This window comes from Chlorocebus sabaeus, chromosome 3 (assembly GCF_047675955.1).
Source record: "Chlorocebus sabaeus isolate Y175 chromosome 3, mChlSab1.0.hap1, whole genome shotgun sequence".
Classification (NCBI taxonomy): Eukaryota; Metazoa; Chordata; class Mammalia; order Primates; family Cercopithecidae; genus Chlorocebus; species Chlorocebus sabaeus.
The window spans coordinates 3,377,172-3,395,347 of record NC_132906.1 but is presented as its reverse complement, the minus strand read 5'-3'; positions in this window follow the sequence as shown (position 1 = coordinate 3,395,347).

The window sequence follows — 18,176 nt, the reverse complement described above, 5'->3', positions numbered from 1 at the left end:
GCTAGGATTACAGGTATGAGCCACCGTGCCCAGCCAAAGAGTGACACTTTTTAAAAACTTGTAATTATTTTCCCCCTATTCTATGGAAGAGACTTCTCTCAGCTTGCCTGTAAATATTTGTCACTAATATCTTAATGTGATTCCAATTTATCCATTATTAGCTTAGTTTTTCCACCAGAAACAGTAGTGCAGAGCACTACAACACTCTGTTTTGGCACAGACCAAATTCAACTGGAAGGAGAGAATAATCAGCTGATTGGCCTAGAATACAGAGTTTAGTCGAGAATCCCAAGCCTGACCAAAGAGATTGCACGTCTGACTGGGGCACCATCAATGGTAAGTGCTGGACAACTAAGTCTCCTAAAGCCCTTGTTTGTAGCATCTTCCTCTTCCTATAAATGCTTCCCAGCCATGGCTGATTTTGGGCTGCCAATGTGATGTCACTGAAAGCAGGATTGGATAGAAACGTGCACAGCCAGTTCCAGCATACCACTGGGTCCACCCCAGTGGGACCCTGAACAGCTAGTAGAAAGCAGGAAGACACAGGCATTAAAGTATTGGTGTGAGGAGAAACACAGCCCCAATGCCTCCGTCTCCCTGAGGCCTTCTCAGTGTCTGTTCTTTTGTTCTATGGGATCACAGAAGGGGTGTCCTTACCTGATTTGGATATCACACACAAAATGTCATTAGGTGATATAGCATCCTGATAGGCAGTTGTAGATGCTCATGAGTGATTAAAAGGATCAGATAAGGGGATGAGGGAACCCCAGGTCTGAGAATGTGAGTTCCATGAATGCCTCTTCCTACAAGGTGTCGAGTCCATCTCTATGTGGCTCAGCCTCCAGATGGGGACATGGAACAATGGGTCTGGGTGTGCCCAGCCTCTGGGCTCAGGTCCCAGCCCATAGCTCTGCTTGTTGGGCACCTCATCAAGCTGAAAAGTTATTCCAAAATTATTGGGATTACATAACTGTCTTCTTAGTGGGTATGCATCTCTTAACTATAAGAAGGTTGTGGATTAAATATAGAAATATTTAAGGGCATGAAACCCATCAACCTAATGGTAATGATAGTTGGTGCTGAGAAATAAGCTGTGCATATCTGGTGTTTTAAGAATTCACAATGTTTAAAGAAACTGGCACATTGCAGTAACAGATTATCATTATGATTCTATTGCAAGTATGTTATTAAATAACTCACATTGATTTGTTTTATATTGAAGTCTTATTAAAGCGATATGCATTTAAGATACTTAAAAATCCTTATATTTATAAGTTTATTAGATTTGTAGGAGTTTTTTAAGTACTTAAGATTTTTGTTATCAAATTATAGCCCTTGAAAGTTGAGTATTTTATAGGTAGGTTTGAGCTATTTATGGCAATCTAATTAAGTTGTAAATGTTTTCTTAGTAGAGATGGCTAAAATTTGCTAGAGTCGTACTATTTATGAAATAGTAAGCTTGTAAGTTCAATTAAATGCTAAAGGAAAGATGAGATTTAAAAATTTGTATTTTAAGTAAAATGAATATTAATAAAAAACAACCTTTGAGTAATATTTTGGTGCACAAAAGCCATTCTTGGGAATATCCCATAACCTTTCATTGACACCCGAGCCCCACAGGCAGAGCGGACTTCCCCTCTCTGTTCCCCCAGCACTTGGCACGTGCGTCAGGTGCACACAGGCCACAATCACCAAGTCAGTTTGTGAGCTTCCGTTTCTCATGACACCTTGCACTCCTCTGCTTTCTATTTCTAGAACTCAGTGCAAGGTGTGGCACTGGTGGCGGGGGAACCTCAAAAAAAGCATTTTGAGCTCTGCTTTTAGTAATTCCTGACACCAGTTTTTTCCCCACTTTGCTTACACTGGTTTGAGTTAGTTTCCTTGAAACTAAGAGAACTTGCTAATTGAGTGATGGTGGTGGTCATAATCATAGCTGGGTGATGAGTTTCGCTGGGTGCTCGGCACTCTTCTCCGTACTTGATCATCATTGGCTCACCTAAATAAATCTTACTAGAAAAGTTTCCTCATTATCAAACATCTTCAGATAAAGAATCAGGACCCACTAAGCTAGTTGACGTGTCCCAGTTCACACAGCTGGGAGTGTCAGAGACTAGAATCAAACCCAGGCTATCAGCTCTGGAGCCATGCCTCGTCGGGTGCAGTGCTCCCCACTTCTCCGGGCTCTGGCACTTGATGATAGTGGGGACCTTGGTGACTCCCCACCATGATGTCAGGAGCAGGTTCTAGCCCATCAGGGAGAGGGAATCACTAAGTTGGGGATACGTGGGGATGTCTATATTAATTGCCACTTGCTGTTCAATTTGGAGGCATTCTTTTTTCTTGCTTGTGGCAGGGTGTTCGGCTAGCTTAGGATAGGTCTGGGGAGAAGGAAGGACACTTGTCTCGAATAAGCCAGAGAGAGGGGGACAAATGAGAAGTCCTGAGCCTGGCCAGATTTAGGGTGCCCATGGTCCCTCTGTAGGCATGTGCTCATGCGTAGACTGACTCACAGTTGACCAGCGCACACACTCAATTTCGCTTTGTTATTGTTGTTGCTGCTGTGGTAGTCAATTTTAAGTGTCAGTCTGACTGGGCTAAGGGATGCCCAGGTAGCCGGAAGAGCATCATCTCTGGGTGTGTCTGTGAGGGCACAACTGGAGAGATGAGCGTGGGGACCAGCAGACTGAGTAAAGAAGATCCACCCCCACCAACATGGGTGGGCATCGTCACATCCATGGAGGGCCCACTTAGAATAATAAGGCTGAGGAACGGTGAATTCTCTTTCTGTTTGAGTGCAGACATCTGTCTCCTGTCCTCGGATAGCAGATCTTCCGGTTCTTAGGCCTTTGGATTCCAGGACTGATGCCAGTAGCCCCCAGGTTCTCCTACCTTTGACTTTGACCTGGGAAGTCCATTGTCAGCTCCCCTGGTTGCCAGACCTTTGGATATGGACTGATCACACCACCGGCTTTCCTGGTCTCCAGCTTTCAGATGGCAGATGGTGGAACTTCTCAGCCTCCACAGTCACACGAGCCAATTCCCATAATAAATCTGTCTATATTTCTATCTACCTATCTCCCATTGATTCCGTTTCTCTGGAAAAGTCTGACTAATAGACCTGCCATACAAAAAGTTTGGTTAATGTCTAAATATATTGTACATATGTTATACCAAGCATAGTACAGTGAGTTTTAGAGACACAAAAAGCCCCGTTGTCCTCTTGAATACACCAAAGTTGACTCCTTCAGAAATCCTGCTGTGCTTGGGGACTTGGGAAGGTTTAGCTTATAATAGTTTTCTGATTTTCAGATGGTGAATAAACCTAAATCCCTGGCAAATTGCACCTTAGATAGATGAAGAATTATGGAGTACAAGGGACTTGTCATTCTGTTTGTACTATTGTTCAAGTGGAGACACAGAATCGTGATATTACTAATCAAAAAGTGACATTTATCCCTATTTGTCAGGCATCTGAAATGAACCACTCCTGGGCATCAGTGTCATGTTCCCTGAAGCCATGGCATTGTCACTGTTGTGGTGGAGGGGAGAACATGGGTCAGTGGGGATGCTAAGGAAGCCTGAGAGAGGGCGCCTGCATGATCTTGGTGCAGATGGAGACCAAGGGTCTCCAGAGACCCATTTGTTTCTGCGGGAGGTCCAGGGACTCGTGTGGGCCAGAGGGAGCGACATTGGCGAAAGCCTGCAGGCGAGAGAGAAAAGGAGAGTCATGAAGAGGGTAAGTGTGAGAGAAGGAACTTGAGAGAGCCCACAGGGGCGTTCTTGGGTGGGGGAGCAAAGGGTGTGCTTAGAGGAGAGGCTGGGGAAGTGCATGGGGTCAGAGCATGTTGGATAAGCACAGGGTTGTGACTTGAGTGAAAAATGTTCTGTCCATCCCTAAAGAGTCCATAGATCTATTAGCAGGCAAACTTTCCTGGGGAAGGTTCTCACCCAGGACTAGGTGCCCACCTACACGCCCAACGCACCCAAGGGCCCGTCTACCATTTCCTTATCACGTAGAGAGGAACTTACATGCCTGTCTCCCTCACTGGACTGTACTTCCTGGGGTGCAACAATGCTTCTCTTTTCTCAGTAAACCCAAGACCTCGTACGGCTCCTGACATATGAAAGGACCGCTTGAGCATCTGGTGAATGCTGCTGTTGCAGGATTTTTTGTAGTAAGTGTTATTAAGAGTGTGTTGTTTGACTTTGGGAGGCCGAGGCGGGCGGATCACGAGGTCAGGAGATCGAGACCATCCTGGCTAACACGGTGAAACCCCGTCTCTACTAAAAATACAAAAAAATTAGCCGGGCATGGTGGCAGGCACCTGTAGTCCCAGATACTTGGGAGGCTGAGGCAGGAGAATGGCGTGAACTCGGGAGGCGGAGCTTGCAGTGAGCTGAGATTGAGCCACTGCACTCCAGCCTGGGTGACAGAGCGAGACTCCATCTCAAAAAAAAAACAAAGGTTGTACTGGGTGCGGTGGCTCACACCTGTAATCCCAGCACTTTTGGAGGCCAAGGTGGGGGGACCATTTGAGGTTGAGAGCTCAAGACCAGCCTGGCCAACACAGTGAAACCCTTTCTCTACTAAAAAATACAAAAATTAGCTGGGTGTGGTGGCACATGACCGTAGTCCCAGCTACTTTGGAGTTTGAGGCAGGAAAATCACTTGAACCCAGAAAGCAGAAGTTGCAGTGAGCCAAGATGGCGCCACTGCCCTCCAGCCTGGGCCACAGAGCAAGACCCTGTCTCTACAAAGAAAATAAAAAAAGGGCCTGGCATGGTGGCTCATGCCTGTAATCCTAGCACTTTGGGAGGCCAAGGTGGGTGGATCACCTGAGGTCAGGAGTTCGAGACCAGCCTGGTCAACATGGCGAAACCCCATCTCTACAAAAAAATAACAAAAATTAGCTGGGCATATTGGCAGGCGTCTGCAATCCCAGCCACTCGAAAGGCTAAGGTAGGAGAATCGCTTGAACCCGGGAGGCGGAGGCTGCAGTGAGCAGAGATCACGCTGTTGCATTCCAGCCTGGGCAACAAGAGTGAAACTGTCTCAAAAAAAAAGGGATGTCTTGCTTGCATTTAAAGATAATGCTACTGTCAGCCGGCTATGTGCTTTCCAACAAATCAACATTGGGCAGGTGTGAGTGCAGAGCAAGGAGGAGATGAGCGCCTGGGCGAGCCTCAGGGCCTCTGGGAGAAATCGATGCTCTTGGTCATGGTCTACCAGTGACAGACTCTTGGGAGGGAGGAGTATGCAAATCAGAGAGAAGGAAAATGAGTATTGTAAGGAGGACAGAACTGGCAAAATAGGGAGTCAGGGAGGCCGTTGGGTGACAAATGAGAAGGGCCTAAGCCAGTGCAGTGCTGACAGGGCTTATTCTAGACCCTTGAGTGGAGCCACGTGGGGCTGTGCTGCAAGCTTCACACACGTGAAACTGCTTCATCCTCATCCCAGACCGGGAGGTGGGAACCACCAATATATCCCCATTTCACCTGCACCCAGAATTTAATTTATGAAGAGGACTGAGTGATCCATACAAGAGGCCAACACTACTGTTGGCTTGATGGGTTTCATGACTGACAGCTGCCAAGCTGTGCACGGCCACCCAGGAAGTGCTAGGGTCCAGCAGGAGGCAGCAGGAGGGAAGAAGAAAACATGTCCAGAGCCCTTGTAGTTTTTGAGGGAAGAAATAGGTGAGGCAGGGGAGGCAAGTTGAAGCACATTTGGGATGGCATGCGTTGAATGATTTCAGTGTGCTCGGGGCTATAGGGGAGGTCTCTAGGTGTCTGGGGCCTGATCCCGGGGTGATTTAGGATAGGAGAAATATGGGCTTGGTGTGTGCAAATGTGGTAAAGGAGGTGGTTGGAGACATGGACTTTGGACTGATTAGTTTGCATGTGAAAGGCATGCCCAGGGTCAAGTCGTTAGCTCTCTCTAGGAATTAGCCATGAGAGGGGCTGTCTCTCCCCGGCCAGCAAGGCCCCCAACATGTCAAAGCATTATAAAATACAGAAAATAAAAAATGTGATTAATACACTTCCCTTGACAGATGAGCGAATCCTGACACAGAGAGGGCAGTTAATTTGCACGAGGTCACCCAGCTAAGGGATGAAGCTGGGCATTCAATCAAGGAATTGTCTCTCTGCTTAATCACTGTGACAGCTGCCTCCGGATTAATGTTAATCTTTCTAAAAGTGGTAAAGTGTAATAGTTCAGTTATCATGTCAAACAATTCTTTACAAACAAGTAAGGCTTATTTAATGGCATAAAAGAGGATAGGAGGCAGTTTTCCATAGTTCACATGAAGTCATACTCCGCTCTTGCAAAACTTGAATAAGTACAATTCACTTTCATGATCAAAGGAAAAATGCTGTCATCATGCACCAGAATGCCTCCCAGAACTGGCGAGGGCACGTTTGCCTCCAGATGTCATTTCTGATTAATGAGGAGCAGGTGGCATGACAGGCGAGGCCGACACTCATCTCTCATGGGTGGTTTCAATTTACGCTGCCCTGAAGCAGAGAGATGGTCTTTGATGACCTTGCAAGGTTCACTTGGGGCATAACATAATTTTTTCCAGTTTTATAGATCCACAGTTTCCTCCTTGTTTAAGCAAAGTGAGCCAGTAAGTTGATTGTTCAAAGTAACGTCTGCATTTTTCAAGTTTGATGGACTAGCATAGTGCTACAAATATAGCTATAACTTGTTTAAGCCATTTTAAAAAATCTTTCCGTAAGTGGAAATACATATTTCAATGAAAATGGTGAATTTATAAACAATAGTGTTCTTTTAAAGAAAAAAATCAAATTTATCAGTTTTCATGAATAAAAAACAAATATTTCAAATATTTGTTTGCTCTTATGTGAGGAAAAGACAAAAATTTGTAAAGAAACCATTTGCTTAATGCATGTTGTGGTGTATTAATAATTAAGTACAATTAAGCACATGTTTCCCATACAGCTTTCCTGTGCAAGGCACTGTGCTGGGCACTACCTTAAAACTCCTTATTTTAGAACCTTGCTTATAGGTGTCCATTACCACATTTAATTCACATAGCAGTCTGCTGAGGCAGGCGGGACAGACATCACGGTAGGTATTGCTTTGTCTGAGCAGCCACATTTCTTATTCTTAAAATAACAGAAAAACTATGAAAACTGGCTTTCCCCCAGTGAAATCTCAGTCTTCCTCTTACAGAAGTGGGGGTCCAGGGGCCAGCAGCGGTTGGCTTTAGTTTGACTGTTCAAACGATACCATTTGGCCATTTGGTGATGCCATTTCCTCTCCAGCTCTCCCCATCTTTCTTCCCAACCTTCTTTTGTGTGTTTGTTCTTGCCTCCATGCTAATCGCTGCCAACTTGCAACTTTTGTTCAAATTTTACACAGAAAACTCTAGTAGGAGTCGACTCCGTTTTCCCCCTTCCCCCTGGGCAACAACTCTTTGTTTTTAGACTTGCAAAAGAAGTACACTGTTGTCCATGGACCTCAGGTGTCAGTGTGTCAGTTACACAAAGCCATCCTCCCTGGGAGAAGAGGAAAAGGATAGAAAAGAATCTTTTCATTCTTTAGTTGAAAAATTGACTGCAGTGAGTGGGCAGATGAAAAGAATCAGAGGATTCTTTCTCTCTCTCTCTCTCTCTCTCTCTCTCTCTTTCTCTTTCTTTCTTTCTTGACGGAGTCTCACTCTGTTGCCCAGGCCAGAGTGCAATGGCATGATCTCAGCTCACTATAACCTCCACTGGATTCAAGCAATTCTCCTGCCTCAGCCTCCTGAGTAGCTGGGATTACATGCACCCACCAACGCACCTGGCTAATTATTGTATTTTTAGTAGAGGTGGGGTTTCGCCACGTTGGCCAGGATGGTCTCGATCTCCTGACCTCAAGTGATCCACCTGCCTCGGCCTCCCAAAGTGCTGGGATTACAGGCATGAGCCACTGCACCTGGCCTTAGGGGATTATTTCTACATTCCCTTGTTAATCCACAGCTTTGCGGGGTTTTTCTGGATGTATTCTCTCTCCTCATAACCAAGTCTGTATTGGATTCTAAGTCTTGTGCTCCTGTGAGGACACTGAGTTACAAGGTTATGGTCAGAGCTTTTGGCAGGAACAGTAACTCCTGAATTAGAAAGCCAGGACAGAACTTGACCGGACACAGTGGCTGATGCCTGTAATCCCAGCACTTTGGGAGGCCAAGGTGGGCGGATCACGAGGTCAGGAGATTGAGACCATCCTGGCTAACACGGTGAAACCCCATCTCTACTAAAAATACAAAAAAAAAAAAAAAAAAAAAATTAGTCGAGTGTGGTGGTGGGTGCCTATAGTCCCAGCTACTCGGGAGGCTGAGGCAGGAAAATGGTATGAACCTGTGAGGCAGAGGTTGCAGTGAGCGGAGATCGCGCCACTGCACTCCAGTCTGAGTGACAGAGCGAGACTCCGTCTCAAAAAAGAAAGAAAGAAAGAAAGGAGGGCAGGGCAGGGAATGGGAAGGGAATGGAAGAAGGAAGGGAAGAGAAGAAGGAAGGAAAGAGAGAGAGAGAAAGAAAGGAAAGAAAGAAAGGAAAGAAAAGAAAGAAAAGAGGAAAGAAAGAAAAAGAAAGAAAGAGAGAAAGAGAGAAAGAAAAGAAAGAATAAAAGAAAGAAAGATCAAAAGAAGCAAGCCAGCCAGGACAGAACTTGAAGGCACAGACTTCTGGCACCGCCACCTTAAAGTGGCCCTCTGGAGTTCAGAGCTGAGGAAGAGCGCAGTGGTTTTCTGACATTCAGCTTGGCGAGTCTACCGTCCAGTTATTCAATTCCACAGTAATCTAGGGGTTGCTGTGAAGATACTGTGTAGATGTGATTAAAGTCCAAGAGCAGTTGACGTTAAGTAAGGGAGATGATCCTAGATAATCTGAGTGGGCTCGATTCAAACAGGTGAAAGGCCCTAAAAAGCAGCGCTGAGGCGTCCTTGAAGAAGAAAGTCTACTTGTGGTCGGCAGATCAGCCTGTGACAAGAATGCTGGCCTAGCCCTCAAATTTCAGACTTGCCCAGCCTGGCCCACAATAGACTAAGCCAATTCCTTCCAGCAAAGCTCCTCATACATATCTCCCGCTGGTCTGGTTGAACCCTGACTCACGCAGATCATTTTACTCAATAATTTGAGAGACAATGAGAGCTTCCATCTGCTGTGTGCAGTTTACAGTTTGGGAAAATTTCCTAGTGGGTCTGTAATGACACGAAGAATTGAATCTGATCCTCTATGACCTAATCAACATGCTTTTTTTGTTTTTTGCATGAGTCATTAGTTTTAGGATTACAAATAATTTTGAAAACACTTAAAAGTACAGAAGTATGAATACACACAAGTAAACATGAACATACATATAAATCACAATATATTTTTTCTTCCCTACTAATTGAGTTGTGTTTGGTGTTAATTAAAATAGAATATATAATATAACTACATGGCAGCCCACAGCAGTCTTTCATTCCACCCTGAGCATTAGTGTTTGTTTATTTGTTTGTTTGTTTGTTTGTTGAGATGGAGTCTCGCTCTCTTGCCCAGGCTAGAGTGCAGTGATGAGATCTCGGCTCACTCCATCTCAAAAAAAAAAAAAAAAAAATTGTTAGCAAGCTAACACACTCCAGATATATCTGGACTGCCTTGGGGGTCATTAACACTTGCTGATGCATTTAAATTAAATTCAAATCTAATTTCAAACACCGGGAAGAATAATGTAAAATATTAGCGTAGGTTTTCTAGTGCAGTTTCTTGTCAGTGCATCTGACAGGAAACCTGCCGCAAAGTTCTCTTTGCCCATCACTCATGGACCCTGGCGAACAGGCAGAAAAGAAAATAATTGGAAGGATATCGGTTAGCTCATTGTGTTGTCAGGAAGGCTGGGAAAACAGGCAGAAGCCAGGAAAGGCTGGGCCAAGGGTAGAGCCAACGCCTGCATGGGAATGGTCAATAGGCGCGTGCGGCAGCATCGTTTCCTCAAGTCCCCGATGACGCCCAGGAGTGTGGGTGGAGCTACTGTCACCACTGCCATGACTTCGTCCTCATCCAGCCCCACACTTATGAAGCATTCCCTGAAGGTTCAATGCCTAACGCATGGATTTATTTGAGCCTGTGCTTAGGTAATGGGCTGTGTCCTAGCTGCCAGAAACAAGGACGGGGTATTCCCCACAATGGGTGCGTCCCCTCAAATAGGCATGTTGCTCTGATGCTAAGTGGTTAAAAAGAATGCAAATGTACCCAGACTGCCCAGGTCACATGCCCTGTGGGGATTCAGGATCCTCAACTCATCAACCCGCCTCCCTTCAGAGGTGGAGCCACTCCCATTAAGTGTGGGCTGTGTTTGGTGACTTGCTTCTAATGATTGGGATACCATGGAAGTGAAGGTGCATTGATTCTGAGATTAAAATGTAAAAGGCATCAAGGTTTCCTCCTCGTTCTCTCTCTGACTTGCCTGCTGTGGGGGAAGCCAGCTGCTGTGTAGTGAGGATACCCAAGAGGCCTGATGCGGAGGTCTGCAGGGTGGGAACTGAGGCATCCAGCCAGCAGCATGGGAAGGCACCATCTCAGAAGAGGAGCCTCCAGCTCCAGTCGAGCCTTCAGATGATGGCAGCTTCAGCCAACATCCTGACTTTAACCTAAGAAAAAACACTGAATCACAACCATCTATATAAGCTGCTCCCGGATTCCTGAGTTTCAGAAATTGTAAGATACTGTTTGTTGTTTCAAACCTCTAAGTTTGGGGATCATTTGTAAAGAGCGAGAGATAACTAATACACACCCTCTTCTTTTAACATTTACAGCTGAAAAAAAAAAAAAAAGAAAAAGAAATGCTTTCTTTTATATACTGCAACAATTGGTCATACAACCAAACTGCCACTCACACCTTTTGTAAAGGTAGACAAACCAAAGTCTCTCGTGTATTCACACAGACCCAGGCCCCATATCTCAGGGTGCTTTACTTTCTTCCTTAACTTCTTTTAAACTCATTTGATGATCTGCAACTTGTGGATTAAATTGTAAAGTTCATTACCACCAACCAATATCCCACATATTAATTTGAAATATGGGTGGATGCAGTAGGCCCTGTTTCTGCAACAGGTGACAAAACTATTAAGAGTGTCCTTCTTTACCACTCATTCTGGCTTCCTGTATTAGTCTGTTTTCACACTGCTGATAAAGACATACCTGAGACTGGGAAGAAAAAGAGGTTTAATGGACTTACAGTTCCACATGGCTGGGGAGGCCTCATAATCATGGTGGTAGGCAAGGAGGAGCAAGCTGCATCTTACATGACAGCAACAAGCAAAGAGAGCGAGCTTGTGCAGGGAAACTCCCATTTTTAACACCATCAGATCTCATGAGAGTTATTCACTACCATGAGAATTGCACAGGAAAGACTGGCCCCCATGATTCAATTACCTCCCACTGGGTCCCTCTCACAACACATGGGAATTGTGGGAGATACACTTCAAGATGAGATTTGGGTGGGTGTACAGCCAAACCATACCAGGTCTCCTTGTTTTTAGCCAGCACCTCAACAATTGGGGTCCTTTACTCCATTGGGTTACTCAAACCTTCATTTTTGAGAGATCTGAGCCTGCATGTGTAGGGTACGGGGTCTGTCATTAGTCTTTACTGCCCTGCAACACAAGAGGAGATGGTGACTTTAGGTATCATTAGGTCCTGTTTTAGTTAGGGTTTTCCAGAGGGACAGAACTGGTAAGAAATATAGAGAGAGATATATGAAAAGGAATTTATTAGAAGGAATGGGCTCACTTGATTATGGAGGCTGAGAAGTCCCATGCTAGGCTGGCTGCAGGCTGGAGAACCAGGGAAGCTGGGGGGGTGGCTCAGTCTGAGTCTGAAGGCCTCAGAATCAGGGAGGCCACAGGCCTGAGTGCTCGGGGGCCTGCTGGTGTGAGTCCTGGAGTCTAACCGCTGGAAAACCTGGAGTTCTGATATCCAAGGGCCGGAGAAGAATGGCGTCCTTACTGTAGAAGAGAGAGCAAGCATTCGCCCTTCCTCTGCCTTTGGGTTCCATCTGGGTCTTCAGCCAATTGGAAGGTACCCACCACATTGAGGGCCACGCCGTCTTCCTCCGGAAACACCCTCACAGGCACAGCTGGGACAGCCCAATCATCTTCGTCAAGTGCCAAATCACCTGGATTTCCCTTTCAGCAGAAGAGGGATGTGTGCAGTGCCTACTGACGCCTTGAGAATAGATCATGTTTTCCCAGCTGTCTGGGTACCCTTCATCTAGCAAAGTTAACACTCCAAAGCAGCCATCGATCTCCCTGATGCCCCATTCTCTCCACAGCAGGGATGCTATTTTCCTTTGAAAACTGGAGGCAAAGAAAGGAAAGAGATCTAATTTCTCCATTTCTTGCAATGGATGGTCTATAGCTTCTACTTCTATTTTGAACCTGATATATTGAGAAACAAACATTTAGGCACGTCACTGAATGTTCTAAAGAGAACAGCTTAAATAATGGAAAGAAGAATGTAAACTTCCCAAGTAAAAAATGCGTGGGGGAAGAAAAACGAGGAGTGTATTGGAAAAGACAGAACTTGAAGTGGAAAGCAACCACAAAAAGACAAAATGCCCAGCTCGCCCCTAGCAGAGCTGCTGGCTCCCCTTCCACTGCTTGCATGCTGAAGCCCCTGCAGCTGCCCCCTATTACAATTCAGTATCGTCAGTGCTCATTCGCTCAGCTGTAGGCTTCAGGGACCCTTGGTCATCCTTGATTCCTCTCCTTACCTTATTCAATCTATCAGTACAATTTATCAAAATATACCCCAAAGCTGTCTGCTTCTCACCATCCTCATGTCTACAACTCTAGTTGAAATCACTATTATTTCTCACCTGAAATGATTCCAATGCCATCTGGCTGGACTTCCTCTCTTTACTCTTGCCCTACTCAAAGAGAAGCCAAAGTGATCTTTCTTAAATGTAATTCAGACCCAGTGCTTTCCAGGATAATTGTAATAAAGAGCTGTCATTTCCCGTGCCAAGTGCCTCTGTAGTCTGGCTCCTGCCTGCCTCCATCACTCACCTCCCTCCACTCACTTCTCTCCTCACTAGGCTCGAGTCATAACCTTATGTTCCTTGAACACTCTGTTCTTTCCCATCTCAGGGCCTTTGCACGTGATATTTCTTCTCCTTTGGAAAGTTCTTCTTTGGCAGAGATTTACCCAGTTGCCTCTATCTCAGCACTAACATCTCATGGTCCAGGTCTCATTATTATGTAAACTCTCCAAGGGCAGAAATGTTCACTGCCGTATTCCCAGTACCCAGTAAAAGTTTGCCATATATAGACAATCAAAAAGTACTTGTTGAATTTATTGAATAAGCTAAAGTATCATCTCCTTGGAGAAACCTCTCTGAGCATCCTAGCTAAAGAACTCCCCCACCCCAGACACTATCATAACCTGTTTCAGTCTCTGCATGGAAGTTACAATCACTGGAATCATTTATTTATTATTTATGTGTATCTATTATCAACTGCCCCCAAAACTAAAATAGGTTCAGATAATTTATACCAAAAATATGTTGTGTCAGTGGGATAAACTCACTTACTACAAGAAAATAAATATTAAAATAAAAATTAAAATGCCAAATCCAAACTGCAGAGTATTATATAAGATACAAAGCTAAATAAATTATCTTAGAATGGTCAAGTAAATGATAGGAAAAAAATTGAGATAATATTAATATCAAACAAGGTTGAATTTAAGGCAGGAGCTGTTAATTGAGACAAAGAGGGACACAAATAATAGTAGCAGGAAAATTTAATTGACCACTGTCAACCATGACAGAGCAAATAGGCTAAAATTAAGAGCATGGAGGATCTGAATAATATAATTAATAAGGTTGATGTAAGAGTTATACGCTGAACTTCATTATAATAGAGAATGCACAACCTCTTAATTAGACCTGTGGTACAATAATATATCATTAAGGACACAAAGAAAATCATAAGTTAACAAAAATTGGAAAAATATAACCTATAATGTTGGACCACGTATTTTCAACATAAATAGAATCAATATTAACCACTTGGAAATGACAACATTCTTTTTAAACCACGTATGGCTCAGAGAAAAATATCAAAACCCAAATTAATGTATATCTAAATAAAAATGACAATAAGAACACTGCGTATTAAAGCAGAATAATTGGTTAAAGGTGCTCAGAGGAGCTTGCATGACCTTTGTCACGTATTTATTTAAAAATAAATAAATAAAAATGAATGGATAAAGCATTCAGCTCAAAACGTTAGGGAAAGAAAACCAAAAGATGTCAAACGGAACAGAAGGAATAAAGTTAACTGCAGAAATAAATTACAAAACAGAAAAAGGAATAGAAAAATCCAGTAACTAGTTCTCTGAAAAACAACACAGATAAACCTGTGGTTGGTAATCAAGAAAACAGGAGAGAAAACATAAGTTTTCTTATATAGTTAGAAATAAACCAAGGGTGGCCAGGTGCAGTGGCTCATGCATGTCATTCCAGCACTTGGGGAGGCCTAGGCAGGAGGATCACTTGAGGTCAGGAGTTGGAGACCAGCCTGGCCAATATGGTGAAACCCCATCTCTACTAAAAATACAATATTGAAAAATCCAACTTGTGTGACTTCAGACCTAGCTAAGAATTGAGTAAAAAATGTTTATTATTATATGGTGCTTAAATCTGGAAGCGGCTCCATTAGCAGCCAACCAGTGTGATGAGGGACTTCTATCAGCTGAGCCAGAGGCCTGGAGTGAGCCCTCTGACTGTGCCACCCTTCAGCTGGCTGTGACTGAGCTCCTGCCACGCTGGCTGTGTCATGCTGAGCGGTAGAGCCCTCAACCAGAGCTTGAACATCCAACTTAAAGCAGGGGGCAGGAAGGTCCCCAGGATGGGGAAAGAAACAGGGATATCCCAGAGCACCCACTAGAGAAGAGCATGAGGCCGTGCGCTGGGAAATGCCACAGCGTTCGAATCTCCAGGAGGCAGCGATAGTGGCTCATTTTGCTGGATGCGGTGTGCACAGACTGGGACCAGGGCTCTGGCTCTGCCAGTCACTCTGTGCACCCTGGAAAATTTGTGACCATTCCTGACTGAGCAGAGCAGGGCACCCCATCAGCTGTGAGGTAGCAGTGGAGCTGGGTCTGCACGGTGGGTGACGCTGGTTTCACCTCGTGAAGTCTCATGGGGTAAGAATGGAAGCACCTCCAAAGCCCAAATAAGGCTCCAACTAGGTAGCAATTGGCAGTTTCTGTGCTCTGAGACTCTTCCTGAAAGGACCGAGGCCAGAACCTGAGAAGGCAGCCCTGAGGAGCGCTCCAGGCAGGCCGGCCTGGCCTGAAACTCCCCACCCACTCTGAACCTAAGGCTCTTTCAGTGAACCCAGGCTACCAGCCTTGGTACTTGGCAAACATAGGCATCTTCACCACTTCATACTCCATTTGGTCTTGTCTTTCCTCCTTGCCAACAGACTATATGTGTGCTGTTTTCTCCTTGGCTTTCCTTATCCTAGGGTAAGAGGCCTGACTGGCTGTCAGACTCAGTTCTCGTCTGGTGCATGGCAGCAGCTCCACACCCAGGCTTTGTCCAGAGTGAAGGCACCCGATTTTTAAAAGTTTTTTTGTTTGTTTGTTTTTGTTTTGTTTCTGAGACAGAATCTCGCTCTGTTGCCCAGGCTAGAGTGCAATGGAGCGACCCCGGCTCACTGCTGCAACCTCACCTCCAGGTTCAAGCAAGTCTCCTGCCTCAGCCTCCCAAGTAGCTGGGATTACAGGTCTGCCCACCACCACGTCCGGCTTTTGTTTTTGTTTTTGTTTTTGTTTTTGTTTTTGAGAAGGAGTTTCGCTCTTGCTGTGCAGGCTAGAGTACAATGGTGAGATTTTGGCTCACTGCAACTTCCGCCTCCTGGGTTCAAGCGATTCTCCTGTCTCAGTCTCCCGAGTAGCTGGGATTACAGGCATGTGCCACAATACCTGGCTAATTTTATATTTTTGGTAGAGATGGGGTTTCTCCATGTTGGTCAGGCTGGTCTCGAACTCCTGACCTCAGGTGATCTGCCTGCCTGGGCCTCCCAAAGTGCTGGGATTACAGGCATGAGCCACTGCACCCGGCCCTAATTTTTGTATTTTTAGTAGAGACGGAGTTTCACCATGTTGGCCAGGCGAGTGTCCAACTCCTGACCTCAGGTGATCTGCCTGCCTTGGCCTCTCAAAGTGCTGGGATTACAGGCGTGAGCCACTGTGCCCGGTCAAAAAGTTTTTGTTTTAAATAACTTTTTTTTTTCACAAAAATGATATAAAGACCATGAAAGATTTTGCTACTCCATGATCTTACCATCTTAAAGTAGCTATTTTGGTGACTTGGAGTTAATTCCCAGGTTCTTTGCACATGCACATATATACTACATAATCATAACCACAGTGCATTTACTTCATGCATTCTATTCCCCAGTTAACATAGAAATACTCTTTATGTTTCTATCAGGTCCGGCTTTATGAAGTCACAGAGGACCCCATGCCCAGAAGGGATTAAACAATGCCTGGTTTAATGCTCCACTGTCAACATCTCGACATTCTTAGTAATTTTCAACAAAGCACCCAGTATTTTTATTTGCCAGTGGGACCTGAAAATTATGTTGCTGGTCCTAGTTTCTATTTTTATTTTATTTTTATAAACCATCAGATCTAGTGAGAACTCGCTATCACGAGAACAGCAGCGTGGGGGTAACTGCCCTCATGATTCAATTACCTCCCATTGGGTCCCTCCCATGACACGCAGGGATTATGGGAACAACAATTCAGTATAAGATTTGGGTGGAGACACAGACAAACCATATTATTCACACGCATTGAGACTCTGTTGCTTAGTGTAGTCACCTTCATCCGTGATGTTAGCTAGAGTTCTGGAGAACCGGTGGAAGTTTCTCCATTAGCACGTGCTGCTTCACCTTGCACTTGTATGTTATGGAGATGGCTTCTTTCTTCAAACCTCATGAACCAACCGCTGGTAGCTTCAAACTGTTCTGCAACGTCTTCACCTTTCTCAGCCTTCACAGAATTCAGGAGAATCGGGGCCTTTTTCTGTATTGGGCTTTGGCTTAAGGGAATGTTGTAACTGGTTTGATCTTCTGTTCAGACCACTAAAACTTTCTTCATATAAATTGAAAGACTGTTTCACTTTCTTATGATTCATGTGTTCACTGGAGTAACACTTAATTTCCTTCAAGAACTTTTCCTTTGCATTCATTATTTGGCTATCTGTTTGGAGTTAAAAGGCCTAGCTTTCGACCCATCTAGTATTTGACATGCCATGCACGTTAAGCTTAACCATTTCTAGCTTTTTAAAAGATGATTTTAACTTTGATTATAGACTCCGGAGGTACATGTGCAGGTTTGTTACATAGGTACATTGCATGATGCTGAGGTTTGGGGTACAAATGATCCCATCATCCAGGTAGTGAGCATAGTACCTAATAGGTAGTTTTTCAGCCCTTGGCCCCCTCCCCTAGTCTTTCATCTAGCAGTTTCCAGTGTCTTCATCCCCCCATCTTTATGTCCATGGTATGTATCAATGCTTAGCCCCTACTTACAAGTGAGAACATGTAGTATTTGGTTTTTTGTTCCTGCATTAATTCACTTGGGATAACGGCCTCCAGTTGCTTCCATTTCATTCTTCTTTATGGCTGTGTATTATTCCATGGTATGTGTACCACTTTTTTTCACCCAATCACCTATTGATGGGCATCTAAGTTGATTCTGTGTCTTTGATACTGTGAATACTGCTGTGATGACCATACAAGTGTATGAGTCTTTTTGGTAGGACAATTTATTTTCCTTTGCATGTATATACGCAGTAATAGGATTGCTGAATTGAATGGTAATTCTGTTTTTGTTTCTTTGAGAAATCTCCAACTGCTTTCCACAATTGCTGAACTAATTTACATTCCCACCAACAGTATATAAGTGTTCCCTTTTCACTGCAGCCTCCCCAACATCTATTATTTTTTGGCTTTTAATAATAGCCATTCTGATTGTGCAAGATGTTGTCTCATTGTGGTTTTGATTTGCATTTCTCTGATGATTACTGATGAACACTTTTCATTCATTTTTGGCTTTTGATTTAAAGTGAGAGATATGTGATTATTTCTTTCACTTGAACACTTAGAGGC